Below are 16,011 nucleotides of genomic sequence, written 5' to 3' on the forward strand. Positions count from 1 at the left end.
AACTTTTACTTTACTTTGAACCATAGCAATATACCTTCAACTGTTTACCCATAAACATTACAACTAAATTATTCAGTTTACTGGTAGCACAAAAGCATTTTTATTTGAGGATCTTTCATCCAGTAAACTTGCCAAAACTCGTGGTTTTGCCGATTCCAAAGTATACTCTTCAAAAAAAGTAGGGGAACTCTAATAAGAATTTACAATTGCCAAAATTGTAACGTATATTAGCTGTGGGGGAATGGTTATATGATAATAGTGAATTAATTGGGCAAACATTACAACCGGAAGTTCAGTATTACAGTAGGTTTTATGACCTCCAAAGATCTTGAAGGACATTGATTTATTAATCATCGACTATTGGATGTCAAGCATTTGGTAATTTTGTCATATAAACTTAGTTTTGTTTAACGAAACCACTAGAGCACATTGATTTATTAATCATCGGCTATTGCATGCCAAACATTTGGTAATTTTTACCTGTAGTCTTAGAGAGGAAACCCGCTTTTTCATTAGTCACTAGGGATCTTTTATATGCACCATCCCAGAGACAGGATAGTACAAAAAACAGCCTTTGATGTACCAGTCGTGGTGCACTGACTGGAACAAGAGATAGCCCAATGGATCCACCGACGGGGATCGATCCCACCCATAAAAATTACAACTACATTATTCAGTTTACTAGTAGAACAAAAAAGTATTTTTATTGGGGGATATTTAGTGTAAGGAGCTGGATTTAGCTCAGTCGGTTGAGTGCTCGTTTGACGTGCTTGCGTCGCAGGCTCGATCGACCTCGGTGAATCCATTCCACTGATTGGGTTTTATCTCGTTCCAACCAGTGCACCACCACTGGTCAAAGGTCGTGGTGTGTGCTTTCCTGTCTGTGGGAAAGTGCATATAAATGATCACTTGCTGCATTGGGGGCAACACCTCTCATGGACAGAACACTCTGGCGAAGTCAGAGGTTGTGCCCACGACCGGCGTGCTTGAACAGTTCTCTGATGGAAGCATGCCAAAAATTGCCCACCCACCCATTAGGAACAAATGTAGCGGGTTTCCTCTTTAAGACTATATGTCAGAATTACCAAATGTTTGACATCCAATACGGTAGCCCATGAATAATTAATCAATAATAATCAATAATTAATCATGCTCTAGTGGTGCCGTTAAACAAAACAAACTTTAACTATTTACCCGGCGTATACCTAAAAGTATTTACCGATAAAAATTACAACTAAATTATTCAGAAGTATTTTTATTCGAGAACATTTAGTGGAAGATCGGACGTAATTGGCTGCGTTCAGTCGAAGCGAACATTCCGTAACGTTATGCCAATTGGATGTTATGACAAATTTGCATTCTTCGTGTAATTCTTCGGTCTCTGACAGCCCTGTCCAGTTGACTTTCCAAATTGTGTGCTATTTCTAGTTCCAGCCAGTGCACCACGACTGGCATATCCAAGGTCGTAGTATGTGGTGTCCTGTCTGTTGGACGGTGCATATATAAAAGATCCCTTGCTATTACTGGAAAAATTAAGCGGGTTTCCTCTCGAAGACTTACATGTCAAAATTACCAAATGTTTGACATCCAATAGCCGATGGTTAATTAATCAATGTGATCTAGTGGTGAAGATAAACAAAACAAACTTCGACTATTTACCCGGCGTATACCTATTTATCCATAAACATGATTCTAAATTATTCAATTTACTAGTAGAATCAAAGTATTTTTATTAAAGAATCTTTACTGTAATACCGACGGAACTGGGTGCGTTCAGTAGAGGTTAACATTCCGTAACGTTAAATGCCAAGTGGATGTTACTGACAAATTTGCAGTGCAGTTATTGTCTCTGACGTAGTACAGTGATACAGCGCTCGCTTGATGCGCGGTCGATCTTGGATCGATGCCCGTCGGTGAGCCCATTGGGCTATTTCTCGTTTTAGCCAGTGCACCATGACTGGTACATCAAAGGCCGTGGTATGTGGTATCCTGTTTATGGGATGGTGCATAAAAAATATCCCTTGCTGCTAATGGAAAAGAGTAGCCCATGAAGTGGCAACAGCGGGTTTCCTCTCTCAATATCTGTGTGGTCCTTAACCATATATCCCGACGCTATATAACCGTAAATAAAATGTGTTGAATGCGTCGTTAAATAAACCATTTCCTTCCTTCCTTCGTTCCTTTCCTTCGTTCCTTCCTTCCTGGCAGCCCATCTAGTCAACATGAAATTTTCTATTTATTATATAACGTTTGGCAATTTACCTTTATTTTTTAAAATGCCAGCAGCAAAATAGTTCCGGCCTTTTTACAGTGAAGATAGCATTTTCTACAGTGACGATAACACATTTTAGAATGAAATAGTGAGAATTTTACTCTAAAATGTGTTATCGTCACTGAGTGACTGATAACATTTTTATTTCACTGATATTTTAAGATATTTCACTAAATGTTACATAATAAAAGGAGCTATTTGAGTAATTTTGACTTAGTTGGCAGAATTATAACTCGAAAACCATTAGCAGGAAGTGTTCTTTTATATACCCCATCCCATACCAACACATACAGATGTTCTTTCTGGGGAAGTGTATATTAAAAGATTCTTTGCTGCCAATGAAAAACAAAGGAGCCTGTTTTCTTTGAAGATTACGAGTTAAAATTACCTAATGTTTGATATTCAATAGTTGTTCATTCATTAAAGGGACATTCCCGAGTTTGCTGCATTGTAAGATGTTTCCGACTAATAAAATATTTCTACGATTAAACTTACATATTAAATATATTTTCTTGTTTAAAATATCAGTGTCTGCATATTCAATGTGTTTCTGGTCGTCTTAATATTTGTAAGAAGCCCAAACTGGAGTTTGTCTTCAAATAATTTCGTACGTACGAATTTTTTTTTTTTTTTTAAATAAAATGAAATTTAACCTAGTACAAATATTAAAACGATCAAAAACACGTTTAATATACAGTCACTAATAATGTATGCAGAAAAATATATTGGATATGTATTTACAGCCGTCAAAAAGTCTCTGTTACTCGATAACATCTTAAAAATTGCTGCAAACTCAGGAATGTCCCTTTAATAAATGTCCTTCTGTGATGTCGTTAAACAAAACAGACTTTAACTTTAATTTGTTGCTTTACTTGACGTCTGCTTTTTCCAAATACCCCTAGCTAAAGTTGAGTAGTATACTATAGTTTGTTTTGTTTACAGACACCACTGGAGCACATCGATTAATTAATCATCGGCATTTGGTAATTCTGACTCGTAGTCAACAGAGGAAACCCGCTACATTTTTTCTAATGCAGCAAGGAATCTTTTATATACACTTTCCCACAGAAACGCAAACACATACCACGGACTTTGTCCAGTTGTGGTGCACTGGTTGGAACGAAAAAAAACCTCAATCAACTGAATGGATCCACCGAGGTGGTTCGATCCTGTGACGCATGCACCTCAAGCGAGCACTCAACCGACTGAGCTAAATCCAGCCCCCGAGTAGTGTTCACACGTGTGTTTTACCTATTCATTCTATTTACAGAGCAGAATGATTTCCCTTTATTTGAACCATCAAGAGGCGTTAACTCTTACAGCTCATTTCACGTTGGTCTTTTACAGTTGTCTCCCATGATGCATTTCTCAATTAAGGTTGCTATAAATATCCTTTTACGCTAGTCTTTTTTTTCATTTGAACTACAAAACCGGTGTCGTGAATAAAATCGTATCTCCGCACACGGCAGATTTGAAAGGGTGTGTTGGCAAGGTTATGGTTGTTTCCACGAATCGCTGTCAGATGCTTAATTTACAGGAGGACTGCCAACCAAGGCTAGAAAAAAATAGTTTATTTTGTTTAACGACAATACTACAGCACATGATTAATTAACCATCGGCTACTAGATGTTAAACATTTGGCAATTCCAACTCGTAGTCATCAGAGGATAAGTCAATGTTCTACTAGTGTCTCTAAACAAAACAAAACAAAATCATCAGAGGAAACCAGCTACATTTTTTCCTAAAGCAGCAAGGAATATTTTATATGCATTTCCCTCATAGACACGAAAGCACATACCACGGCCTTTGACCAGATCTGGCGCACTGGTTGGAACGACAAGAAAAAAACCCAATTAGTTGAATCGATTCTGTGACGCAAGCACCTCAAGCGAACACTCAACCGACTGGGCTAAATCCCGCCCCAAGTGCATATAAAAGATGTTTTTTTTAACATCTAACAGGGGATGTCCTCTTTCGTTTTCAGCACCCCCCCCCCCCCCCCCCCCCCCCCCCCCCCCATATAGAGAATAGACCAAAGCGCTCACCAATGACTAGGAAATTCTTAGTTAATTTAATCAAGGTCTTGTGGCGCAATGGATAACGCGTCTGACTACGGATCAGAAGATTCCAGGTTCGAATCCTGGTGACCTCGTATTAATTTTATTGCTTATTTTATTTTTAAAATTAAGTTTGTTTTGTTAAACGACACCACTAGGCCACATTGATTTCATAATTATCAGCTATTCGATGTTAAACATGTGGTCATTTTGACATATATAATGTTAGAGAGGAAACCCGCTACATTTTTTCCCCATTAGTAGCAAGGGATATTTTACGTGCACCATCCCACAGACAGGATAACACCTATCACGGTCTTTGTTATACTAGTCGTGGTGTCACTGGGTGGAAAGAGAAATAGCCCAATAGGCCCACCGACAGGGATCGATCCCAGACCGTCCGCTTATCAAGAGAGCGCTTTACCACTGCACTACGTCCCGCCCCTATATTTTTTTTATTGATTAATATATATTCCAAGTAATATATTTTAACGATACCACTAGAGTACATTGATTCATTATTCATTGACAATTTCCATTTTTCATTGTAATATTGTCATTTTATTTTTTTATAATATGGGCTTTTCCACAGACAGAACAGCATATACCACAAACTTTGATATATCAGTCGTAGGCACTGGCTGGAACTGACCCACCCTCCACCCCACCCCACCCCGGCCAGAGAATAGGTACACCGATGGGAAGGAAGGAAATGTTTTATTTACCGACGCACTCAGCACATTTTATTTACGGTTATATGGCGTCAGACATATGGCTAAGGACCACACAGATATATAGAGAGAGGAAACCTGTTGTCGCCACTTCATGGGCTACTCTCTCCGATTAGCAGAAAGGGGTCTTTTATGTGCACCATCCCACAGACAGGATAGTACATACCACAGCCTTTGTTACACGAGTTGTTGATAACTAGCTGGAAAGAAAAATAGCCCAATGGGGACACCGACGGGAATCGATCCTAAACCGACCGCGCACCAAGCGAACGCTTTACCGCTGGGCTACGCCCCGCCCCTTTTGGCAACTGAATTAATACAAATAAAAAATTATAAATACTAATATACAAAACTGAAATAAAAGTCGTAAGACCTCCCCACAACAACCCTATCATATTTAACCCCCTCTAGAGAAAACCTGCTTTTCCCGCTTACACGAGTTACTCTTTTTCGATGATCAGCAACGGATCTTTTATATACAGTATCCCACAGACATGATATCACATACCACGAGAAATAGTCTCAATCGGCCCACTGACGGGGATCGATCTAGGATCGCTCGCAAATCAGGGGAGCGCTAATTGCAACTGGGTTACGTCCCGCCCCATATCGGTAGCGGAAAGGGAAGCGGAAGGGGATTTCCTGTCTCGTTATCTACCAGATAGCCGTACATTTCTCGTTCCAGCCTGTGCACCACGACTGGCATATCAAAGGCCGTGGTATGTACTACCCTGCATATAAAAGATCCCTTGTTGCTAATCGAAAAGAGTAGCCCATGAAGTGACGAAAGCGGGTTTCCTCCTTCAGTATCTGTGTGGTCCTTAACCATATTATGTCTGACGCCATATAACTGTAAATAAAATGTGTTGAGTGCGTCGTTAAATAAAACATTTCTTTCTTTCTTTTTTTAGTAGTGTCGTTAAGCAAAAGAAACTTTAACTTTCTAAACCTACAGAAAAAATATCAACACCAATAATAAAAATGAAATTTGAGCTCACCAGGATTCGAACCTGGAATCTTCTGATCCGTAGTCAGACGCGTTATCCATTGCGCCACAAGCCCATGGAAACGTCAGACGCGTTAATTGCCCATTCATGTTTTAAAGTTTAAAGTTTGGTTTTCTTTTAACGACACAAACTAGAGCCATTGATTAATTAATCATGGATGTCAAAATTGGGTAATTCTGACGGCGAACCACCCCTGCAGCTAGGGATCAAAAGGCCATAGTATGCACATACCACGGCCTTTGATAATACCAGTCGTGGTGTTCATGAAATGGGCGATAATCGACTCTAAAGCGAACCACGCCCTGTATATCAAAGGCCATAGTATGTAGTCCTCTGTGGGAAAGTGCATATAAGAAAAAGAAGAAGTTTGTTTTGTTTAACAACACCACTAGAGCACATTGATTAATTAATCATCGGCTGTTGGATGTCAAACATTTGGTAATTCTGACACGTAGTCATCAGAGAAAATCCGTTTTATTTTTCCTGTGCCCTAGTGGTGTCGTTAAAAAACCCTTCATTTTAAAAAATACAAAAATTAACACGAGCTCACCAGGATTCGAACCTGGAATCTTCTGATCCGTAGTCAGACGCGTTATCCATTGCGCCACAAGCCCATGGAAAAGTTGTGTACAAATTCCATTGTCATCAGAATGTATTGCACCATTTCATGTTTTAAAGTTTAAAGTTTGTTTTCTTTAACGACACAACTAGAGCACATTGATTAATTAATCATCGGCTATTGGATGTCAAACATTTGGAAATTCTGACACGTAGTCATCAGAGAAAATCCGTTTTATTTTTCCCAATGCAGCAAGGGATCCTTTATATGCTCCACCCCTCAGACAGAATAGCACATACCACGGCCTTTGATATACCAGTCGTGGTGTTCATGTTTTAATTCATGGGGTAATCGTACTCTAAAGGCGAACCACGCCCTGTATATCAAAGGCCATAGTATGTAGTCCCCTGTGGGACAGTGCATATAAGAAAAATATTTGTTAATTACACGTAGTCATCAGAGGATGTTGCATGTTTCTTAATGAAGCAAGGGATCTTTTATATGCACTTTTCCCACAGACAGGAAAGCACATACCAAGGCCTTTGTTCAGTTGTGGTGCACTGGTTGGAACGAGAAAAAAACCAATCAGTTGAATGGATCCACGGAGGTGGTTCGATTATATTATATATATATTATATTATATTATATATTATATTATTATATATTACATTACATTACATTACATTACATTACATTACATTACATTTTTTTACATTTAATATTTTGCAGTCGGTTACAGGACGGGGGGGTGGGGGGTTATGATACATGGAGGGAAAACAAAATTTGAATGTGTGGAATGCAATACAATGGCATGATTCGGCATCCATGTTCAGCGATGGAATTAAGAATGAATGAATGAATGAATGAATGAATGTTTAACGACACCCCAGCACGAAAAATACATCGGCTATTGGGTGTCAAACTATGGTAATGCAAACAAATAAGGTGATGATCAACATCAATATAAAAATTCAAGATTTAAACAAAAATACAAATATCACAGATAGATACTGACTTTTACTCAAATTTTCAAATTTGTGCTGTATTGGCCATTCTCAAAGAGAATGTTACACCCCTGCACCACGGTGAGGTTACAGCACGCACAGGGGCTGGAATTAAGATGCATAATGCTAGTTTACTCTTTCGTTTTCAGCACAGCCCCCCCCCCCCCCCCCCCCCCCCCCCCCCCCCCCCCCCACACCACACACACACACATGAAGAGAATAGACCAAAGCGCTCACCAATGACTATGAAATACTTAGCTAATTTATTCGTGGGCTTGTGGCGCAATGGATAACGCGTCTGACTACGGATCAGAAGATTCCAGGTTCGAATCCTGGTGAGCTCGTATTTATACATTTTTAAATTATTATTTCTTTAATATATAAAATATGTATATATTTTTTAATACATTTCCCAGCCAATGCTCCATAACTAGTATATCAAAGGTCGTAGTATGTACTGTCCTGTCTGTGTCAAAGTGCATATCAAAGATATCTTGTTGCTAATGGTAAAATGTAGCGGGTTTCCTCTCTAAGACTTTGTGTAATTATCAAATGTTTGACATCCAATAGCCGAAAATTTATAAACCATTTTACGCTCTATAGATGTAAAGCAAACTTCAACTTTCTTGATATTTTATAATATTGTAATCATGATGCTAAAATCCAAACAGAATAAAAAGAAAAAACCATTCTAAATCGTCGTGGTCAGACCATAAAAACATGAGGAAGGAAGGAAATGTTTTATTTAACGACGCACTCAACACATTTTATTTACGGTTATATGGCGTCAGACATATGGTTAAGGACAACACAGATATTGAGAGAGGAAACCCGCTGTCGCCACTTCATGGGCTACTCTTTTCCATTAGTAGCAAGCGAACTTCTATATGCACCATCCAGCGTCAGGGTAGTACACACCACGGCCTTTGTTACGCCAGTTGTGGAGCACTGGCTGGAACGAGAAATAGCCCAATGGGTCCACCGACGGGGATCGATCCCAGACCGACAGATATGTGGAATGGTGGATATAAAAGATCCCTTGCTACTAATGGAAAAAATGTAGCGGCTTTCCTCTCTAAGACTATATGTCAAAATAACCATATGTTTGACATCCAATAGTCGATGATTATTAAATCAATGTGGTCTAGTGGTGTCGTTAAAAAACCCTTCATTTTAAAAATAATAAAGCAATAAAATTAACACGAGCTCACCAGGATTCGAACCTGGAATCTTCTGATCCGTAGTCAGACGCGTTATCCATTGCGCCACAAGCCCATGGGAAAGTTGTGTACAAATTCCATTGTCATCAGAATGTATTGCACCATTTCATGTTTTAAAGTTTAAAGTTTGTTTTCTTTAACGACACAACTAGAGCACATTGATTAATTAATCATCGGCTATTGGATGTCAAACATTTGGTAATTCTGACACGTAGTCATCAGAGGAAACCCGTTGCATGTTTCTTAATGAAGCAAGGGATCTTTTATATGCACTTTTCCCACAGACAGGAAAGCACATACCAAGGCCTTTGTTCAGTTGTGGTGCACTGGTTGGAACGAGAAAAAACCCAATCAGTTGAATGGATCCACGGAGGTGGTTCGATTATATTATATTATATTATATTACATTACATTACATTACATTACATTACATTACATTACATTACATTTTTTTACATTTAATATTTTGCCGTCGGTTACAGGACGGGGGGGTGGGGGGTTATGATACATGGAGGGAAAACAAAATTTGAATGTGTGGAATGCAATACAATGGCATGACTTGGCATCCATGTTCAGCGATGGAATTAAGAATGAATGAATGAATGAATGAATGAATGTTTAACGACACCCCAGCACGAAAAATACATCGGCTATTGGGTGTCAAACTATGGTAATGCAAACAAATAAGGTGATGATCAACATTAATATAAAAATTCAAGATTTAAATAAAAACAGTGTAAAGAACTGCAAAAATACAAATATCACAGATAGATACTGACTTTTACTCAAATTTTCAAATTTGTGCTGTATTGGCCATTCTCAAAGAATGTTACACCCCTGCACCACGGTGAGGTTACAGCACGCACAGGGGCTGGAATTAAGATGCATAATGCTAGTTTATTCTTTCGTTTTCAGCACGCCCCCCCCCCCCCCCTCAACTCTCCCCCCCCCCCCCCCCCCACACACACACACACATGAAGAGAATAGACCAAAGCGCTCACCAATGACTATGAAATACTTAGCTAATTTATTCGTGGGCTTGTAGCGCAATGGATACTACGGATCAGAAGATTCCAGGTTCGAATCCTGGTGAGCTCGTATTATACATTTTAAAATTATTATTTCTTTAATATATAAAATATGTATATATTTCTTAATACATTTCCCAGCCAATGCTCCATAACTAGTATATCAAAGGTCGTAGTATGTACTGTCCTGTCTGTGTCAAAGTGCATATCAAAGATATCTTGTTCCTAATGGTAAAATGTAGCGGGTTTCCTCTCTAAGACTTTGTGTAATTATCAAATGTTTGACATCCAATAGCCGAACATTTATAAACCATTATGCGCTCTATAGATGTAAAGCAAACTTTAACTTTCTTGGTATTTTATAATATTGCAATCATGATGCTAAAATCCAAACAGAATAAAAAGAAAAAAACCATTCTAAATCGTCGTGGTCAGACCATAAAAACATGAGGAAGGAAGGAAATATTTTATTTAACGACGCACTCAACACATTTTATTTAACGACACCACTAGACCACATTGATTTAATAATCATCGGCTACTGGATGTCAAACATGTGGTCATTTTGACATATAGTCTTAGAGAGGAAAGCCGCAACATGTTTTCCATTAGTAGCAAGGGATCTTTTATATGCACCATTCCACATATCTGTCGGTCTGGGATCGATCCCCGTCGGTGGACCCATTGGGCTATTTCTCGTTCCAGCCAGTGCTCCACAACTGGTGTAACAAAGGCCGTGGTATGTACTATCCTGTCTGCTGGATGGTGCATATAGAAGATCCCTTAAACAAAACAAACTTTAAACTTATAAAACATGAAGTGGTGCAATACATTCTGATGACAATGGAATTTGTACACAACCTTTCCATGGGTTTGTGGCGCAATGGATAACGCGTCTGACTACGGATCAGAAGATTCCAGGTTCGAATCCTGGTGAGCTCGCATTTAATTTTTATCATTGGTGTTGATATTTTTTCTGTAGGTTTAAAAAGTTTACGTTTGTTTTGCTTAACGACACCACTAACAAAAAGAAAGAAATGTTTTATTTAACGACGCACTCAACACATTTTATTTACGGTTATATGGCGTCAGACATATGGTTAAGGACCACACATCTATAGAGAGAGGAAACCTGCTGTCGCCACTTCATGGGCTACTCTTTTCCCATTAGCATACGAAACATAAATTTACGAAAGACCAGCGAAATGTTTCGACTCGCATACCTGGCCGAACCTCCCTCGTGTGGAGCCTCACCGCCAACACCCACAATATAACGTGGAGGTCACGGGACCAACGGCAGGTTAAGAGATCAAGGCTTTCCCGCCGCTAGTGGCCTTGAAGGCTTGTAACCGGTGAGAAAATACTATATACTTATCGACGTGGCCAGTGTCTAGCAACGCGAAGCTTACAGCCGGCCGGCATTTGTCGATACGGTTCACAGCACGACATATTCCCTGTTGTGTAGCCATGTGTGACATTTTGGCTAGGATAATAGGTGGGGGGGGGGGGGGGGGGGATGGGAGGGGGAGGGAGAGACAATAAAGGTGTTCAGATATTTTGGCAAACATAAAGTAAACATGCTTGCGCCGAAAACAATATTATGTTATGTAATCAATAATAGTATATATATATATATATATATATATATATATAATATAAATATATATATATATATATATATATATTTCGTCATAATCTTTAACAATGGATATCAGCATATATGTATCTGCATTTACCTGCCTGCCTGCCAGTCTGTCTGGGGTTTTTTCTGTCTGTCTGTTTGTCCAGAAAGTAATGCACAGCACCATAAACGTGCGAGACAGGGGGCGGGGGAGCGATATTAGTTGTAATCCATGTAAAAACGTGTAGTGATTCGTTTGCAACCATATGTAGATGTCAGGCAGTAATACTAATAAGAATAAATGTTGTTATCCAGCCTATCCCCCCCCCCCCCCCCCCAAACAAATGGGAGCCTGTACGCCTATGCACAGTACATTTTAAACTACGGCTGCAGTATTTGGTGTATAACATACAGTTAAAGTTTGTTTTGTTTAAATACACCACTAGAGCACATTGATTTATTAATCATCGGCTAATGGATGTCAAACATTTATAATTTTGACATATAGTCTTTAGAGAGGAAACCCGTTACATTTTTTTTCCATACTAGCAAGGGATCTCTTAAACAATACCACACAGACAGGATAGCACATACGACGGCTATTGATATATATATATATATATATATATATATATATATATATAATATATATATATATATATATATATATATATATATATATATATATAGTCGTGGTACACTGCCTGGAACAAGAAATAGCCCAATGGGCCCACCGACGGGGATCGATCCCAGACCGACTTCGCCTTAAGTGGGGGTTTTACCACTGGGCTACGTCCCTCCCCTAAACAGATATAGAGACAGAGATGGAGAGAAGGGAAAAGGAGATACAGAGAAAAAAACCAAATAGAGAGAGACAGATAGACAGCATCAGAGAGAGGGGGATATATATATATATATATATATAGAGAGAGAGAGAGAGAGAGAGAGAGAGAGAGAGAGAGAGAGAGAGAGAGAGAGAGAGAGAGGACGGAGAACGAGACAGAGAGGGAGAGGGGAGCAAAGGGAGGGGGGGGGGCTTTAACGCTGAGCTATATGCCTCATGGTCTGTCTACATATAGTGAACCGCTTTTAAAACGTGTTTAAATTGGTTCAGTATATTTACCTTATCTGTTACACACATGAACATATACATTTACGTGTGTATATCTACATATATTTCAAATATACATAGAAATATTAGAATACATATCTTTTCATGACAAATGAAATAGGTATCTTCCTATATTTTTTTAAAGCTTGTTACGAAAAAAAACCTATTCGAGCTCACCAGGATTCGAACCTGGAATCTTCTGATCCGTAGTCAGACGCGTTTTTTTTGTTTTTTTTATCTTTTTATTTACAATATCAACATAATACATAAATAAATACAACATGTATATAATAAAAAATAAATAAAAACACACACACACAAACAACCACTCCACTGACTCACACCAAGCACACTTGTATAATTATTTAAAACTTTATAGATTTCTTATAAAGTCTTGAGGAATATTGACTGCTAATACTACATATTAAGAGGATATTTAAAGATTAATACATCATCATTCAAGTCAAGGAACCTATTATCCTTAATATATTTATTAGTAAAAACAGGAAGTTTATTTTTCGAAAACGATATTATTAAGAAGTAATTCAAAGAACTGACGCACGTAGTGCTTAAACAATCTAACAAGATTGATATTATTGACCCTCTTGATTCAGCTATTACACGTCTTTTAAAAAAATGATATTCTATAAATTGACAAGATAATGTTTAGGAAATCATATGGACAATTTTTTGTATTCGAACATAACAACCAAATAGTAATAATATTTTTAGCAAGTTGTAAAGAAAAACCTGGTTTTCTGAAATATTACAATACACATTTCATGAAAGATTGATAATAAGTCATATACAATTCATCACAGTATAAAAAAAAAAAATGTCACAAATCTTCATCGTCTTTTCATACAAAAACATTGACTGGACAAAAAGAAAAAAAAAAATTACCATATTTATATAATTTACAATATGTAAAAATAATATTATGCGCTATTTTGAAATCCAAATCAATGAATTCAGGAGATTTATCACAATAATGAATGGATTTCCAAATTGGCTTCCATGATACATTAAAACTTAAAAATCCTTCCATTTTTCTTAACATGTAGGTAGTTTGAAATTTTGAGCAATTAAAAAAGAATATATTAATTTAACAGTGAATTTACTTGAATTTATTATTTCATTATTGTAAATCAAAAATAAATCTTTTACTAAAGAAACATTTTTATTGTCACTATTAATAACTGTTTTCCATTCACCTGGAAGTGAGTTTAAGATAACATTATAAACAGCAGAAACAGGGGGAAAACCTGGTATAACTTCATAAACAATATCAGCCACAGTGACTATATCACTTTCAATAAAAGAACTAAATAGTAACAATTTATCTTTATACTTAATATAAGGATTATCAAAAAGTGGCTGAGATAATATTTCACCTAAATCCATAGCAAAATGACGTTCACCTTTAATGACCGAGTCCCATGCTGACAACACCTCAGCATAAAAAGGATTAATAGCTACTAGAGAATATTCATTAAAAACTATATTGAAAATGTTATAAGATAAATTCATATTCATATATTTTTTAAGAAATTCAGACATTGTATGTTTCCAAACAGCTTTAAAATCATGATCAAAATATTTTTTCAGCATCTTAACACGAAAAGCAACCTTTTTAAATGGAACATCTTGTATATTTAATCCACCCCAAAATTGTATTCCCAATAATTGTAGAATATTTTATTAATGGTATTTACCGTTCCACATAAACTTACAAAACAAAGTCTGAATTTCTTTTTCTAACTCCATTTAGGAACATGAATAGTACTTATCATATACCACAATCTAGAAGATAAAATAGTATTCCACACCGTAGCTTTTCCATTTAAAGTAAGCTTTCTTTACCCCAAAGACTAATTAAAGCATTTAATTTATCTATTTTATTTTTCCAATTCAATCTTTCACATAATTTCTTGTTTGGGCCTAAATATTACCAAGAATATTAACACAATCTTTATTAATAGACACAGGAATATTAAAAGATAAATCCTTAGACGTAGCCTTGCCAATACAGAGTACTTCTGACTTATCAATATTGACCTTTGCACCAGTAGCAAGACAAAAAATATTAACAGTGTTAAAAATAGCCTCAACAGACTGAGTCTCTCTAACTGTAATAGTAGTATCATCAGCATGCTGAATATAGGTATCTTCCTATATGTTTTTTAAAGCTTGTTACGAAAAAAAACCTATTCGAGCTCACCAGGATTCGAACCTGGAATCTTCTGATCCGTAGTCAGACGCGTTATCCATTGCGCCACAAGCCCGTATTAACTTTGTGCTCTTTTCTGTCTATTCAGCGGTTTTAGCCCTTTTCCAGTTTCACGCGTGATGTGTTAAATTATAAACGGACGTAGCAGCAACAAATTCTGTTTTGTTCTTAACGTAATATACAGAGTGAACATTTTATAAAAAGACTCGATTAAGTAAAATAGCCACATTTCTTTCTAACATGGTTCTTCTTTTGACACGGAGAGAGAGAGAGAGAGAGAGAGAGAGAGAGAGAGAGAGAGAGAGAGAGAGAGAGGAGCGGACGGCGAAGAAAGCGAGAAAGAGAGAGGAGAAGAGAGAGAGAGAGGAGAGAGCGAGAGCGAGGAGAGCGAGAGGAGAGAGAAAGGAGAGAAACAAGACACACACAGAGAGAGAGAGAGAGAGAGAGAGAGAGAGAGAGAGAGGAGAGCAGAAAGATGAGAGAGAGAGAAGAGACAGACAGAGAGACAGAGAGAGGAGACACAGAGAGAGAGAGGACGGAGAACGAGACAGAGAGGGAGAGGGGAGCAAAGGGAGGGGGGGGGGCTTTAACGCTGAGCTATATGCCTCATGGTCTGTCTACATATAGTGAACCGCTTTTAAAACGTGTTTAAATTGGTTCATTATATTTACCTTATCTGTTACACACATGAACATATACATTTACATGTGTATATCTACATATATTTCAAATATACATAGATATATTAGAATACATATCTTTTTATGACAAATAAAATAGGAAATAGGTATCTTCCTATATTTTTTTAAAGCTTGTTACGAACAAAAACCTATTCGAGCTCACCAGGATTCGAACCTGGAATCTTCTGATCCGTAGTCAGACGCGTTATCCATTGCGCCACAAGCCCGTATTAACTTTGTGATCTTTTCTGTCTATTCAGCGGTTTTAGCCCTTTTCCAGTTTCACGCGTGATGTGTTAAATTATAAACGGACGTAGCAGCAACAAATTCTGTTTTGTTCTTAACGTAATATACAGAGTGAACATTTTATAAAAAGACTCGATTAAGTCAAATAGCCACATTTCTTTCTAACATGGTTCTTCTTTTGACACGGAGAGAGAGAGAGAGAGAGAGAGAGAGAGAGAGAGAGAGAGAGAGAGAGAGAGAGAGAG

At 37.6% G+C, this 16,011-nt stretch overlaps 7 non-coding genes across 7 annotated transcripts; 2 read left to right on the top strand and 5 right to left on the bottom strand.

The window, feature by feature from the left end:
* Positions 1–6,049: 6,049 nt before the first annotated feature.
* Positions 6,050–6,122, bottom strand: Trnar-acg. Its single transcript has one exon. It is a non-coding gene; the product is annotated as a tRNA-Arg (tRNA).
* A 486-nt stretch (positions 6,123–6,608) lies between these two features.
* Trnar-acg lies at positions 6,609–6,681 on the bottom strand. The gene has a single exon. It is a non-coding gene; the product is annotated as a tRNA-Arg (tRNA).
* Positions 6,682–7,901: 1,220 nt separating this feature from the next.
* Trnar-acg lies at positions 7,902–7,974 on the top strand. The gene has a single exon. It is a non-coding gene; the product is annotated as a tRNA-Arg (tRNA).
* An 858-nt stretch (positions 7,975–8,832) lies between these two features.
* On the bottom strand, positions 8,833–8,905 carry Trnar-acg. Its single transcript has one exon. It is a non-coding gene; the product is annotated as a tRNA-Arg (tRNA).
* A 1,842-nt stretch (positions 8,906–10,747) lies between these two features.
* On the top strand, positions 10,748–10,820 carry Trnar-acg. The gene has a single exon. It is a non-coding gene; the product is annotated as a tRNA-Arg (tRNA).
* Positions 10,821–14,822: 4,002 nt separating this feature from the next.
* Positions 14,823–14,895, bottom strand: Trnar-acg. The gene has a single exon. It is a non-coding gene; the product is annotated as a tRNA-Arg (tRNA).
* Positions 14,896–15,674: 779 nt separating this feature from the next.
* Trnar-acg lies at positions 15,675–15,747 on the bottom strand. Its single transcript has one exon. It is a non-coding gene; the product is annotated as a tRNA-Arg (tRNA).
* Positions 15,748–16,011: the final 264 nt, after the last annotated feature.

The sequence above is a fragment of the Gigantopelta aegis genome, chromosome 7 (genome assembly GCF_016097555.1).
Source record: "Gigantopelta aegis isolate Gae_Host chromosome 7, Gae_host_genome, whole genome shotgun sequence".
Taxonomy (NCBI): Eukaryota; Metazoa; Mollusca; class Gastropoda; order Neomphalida; family Peltospiridae; genus Gigantopelta; species Gigantopelta aegis.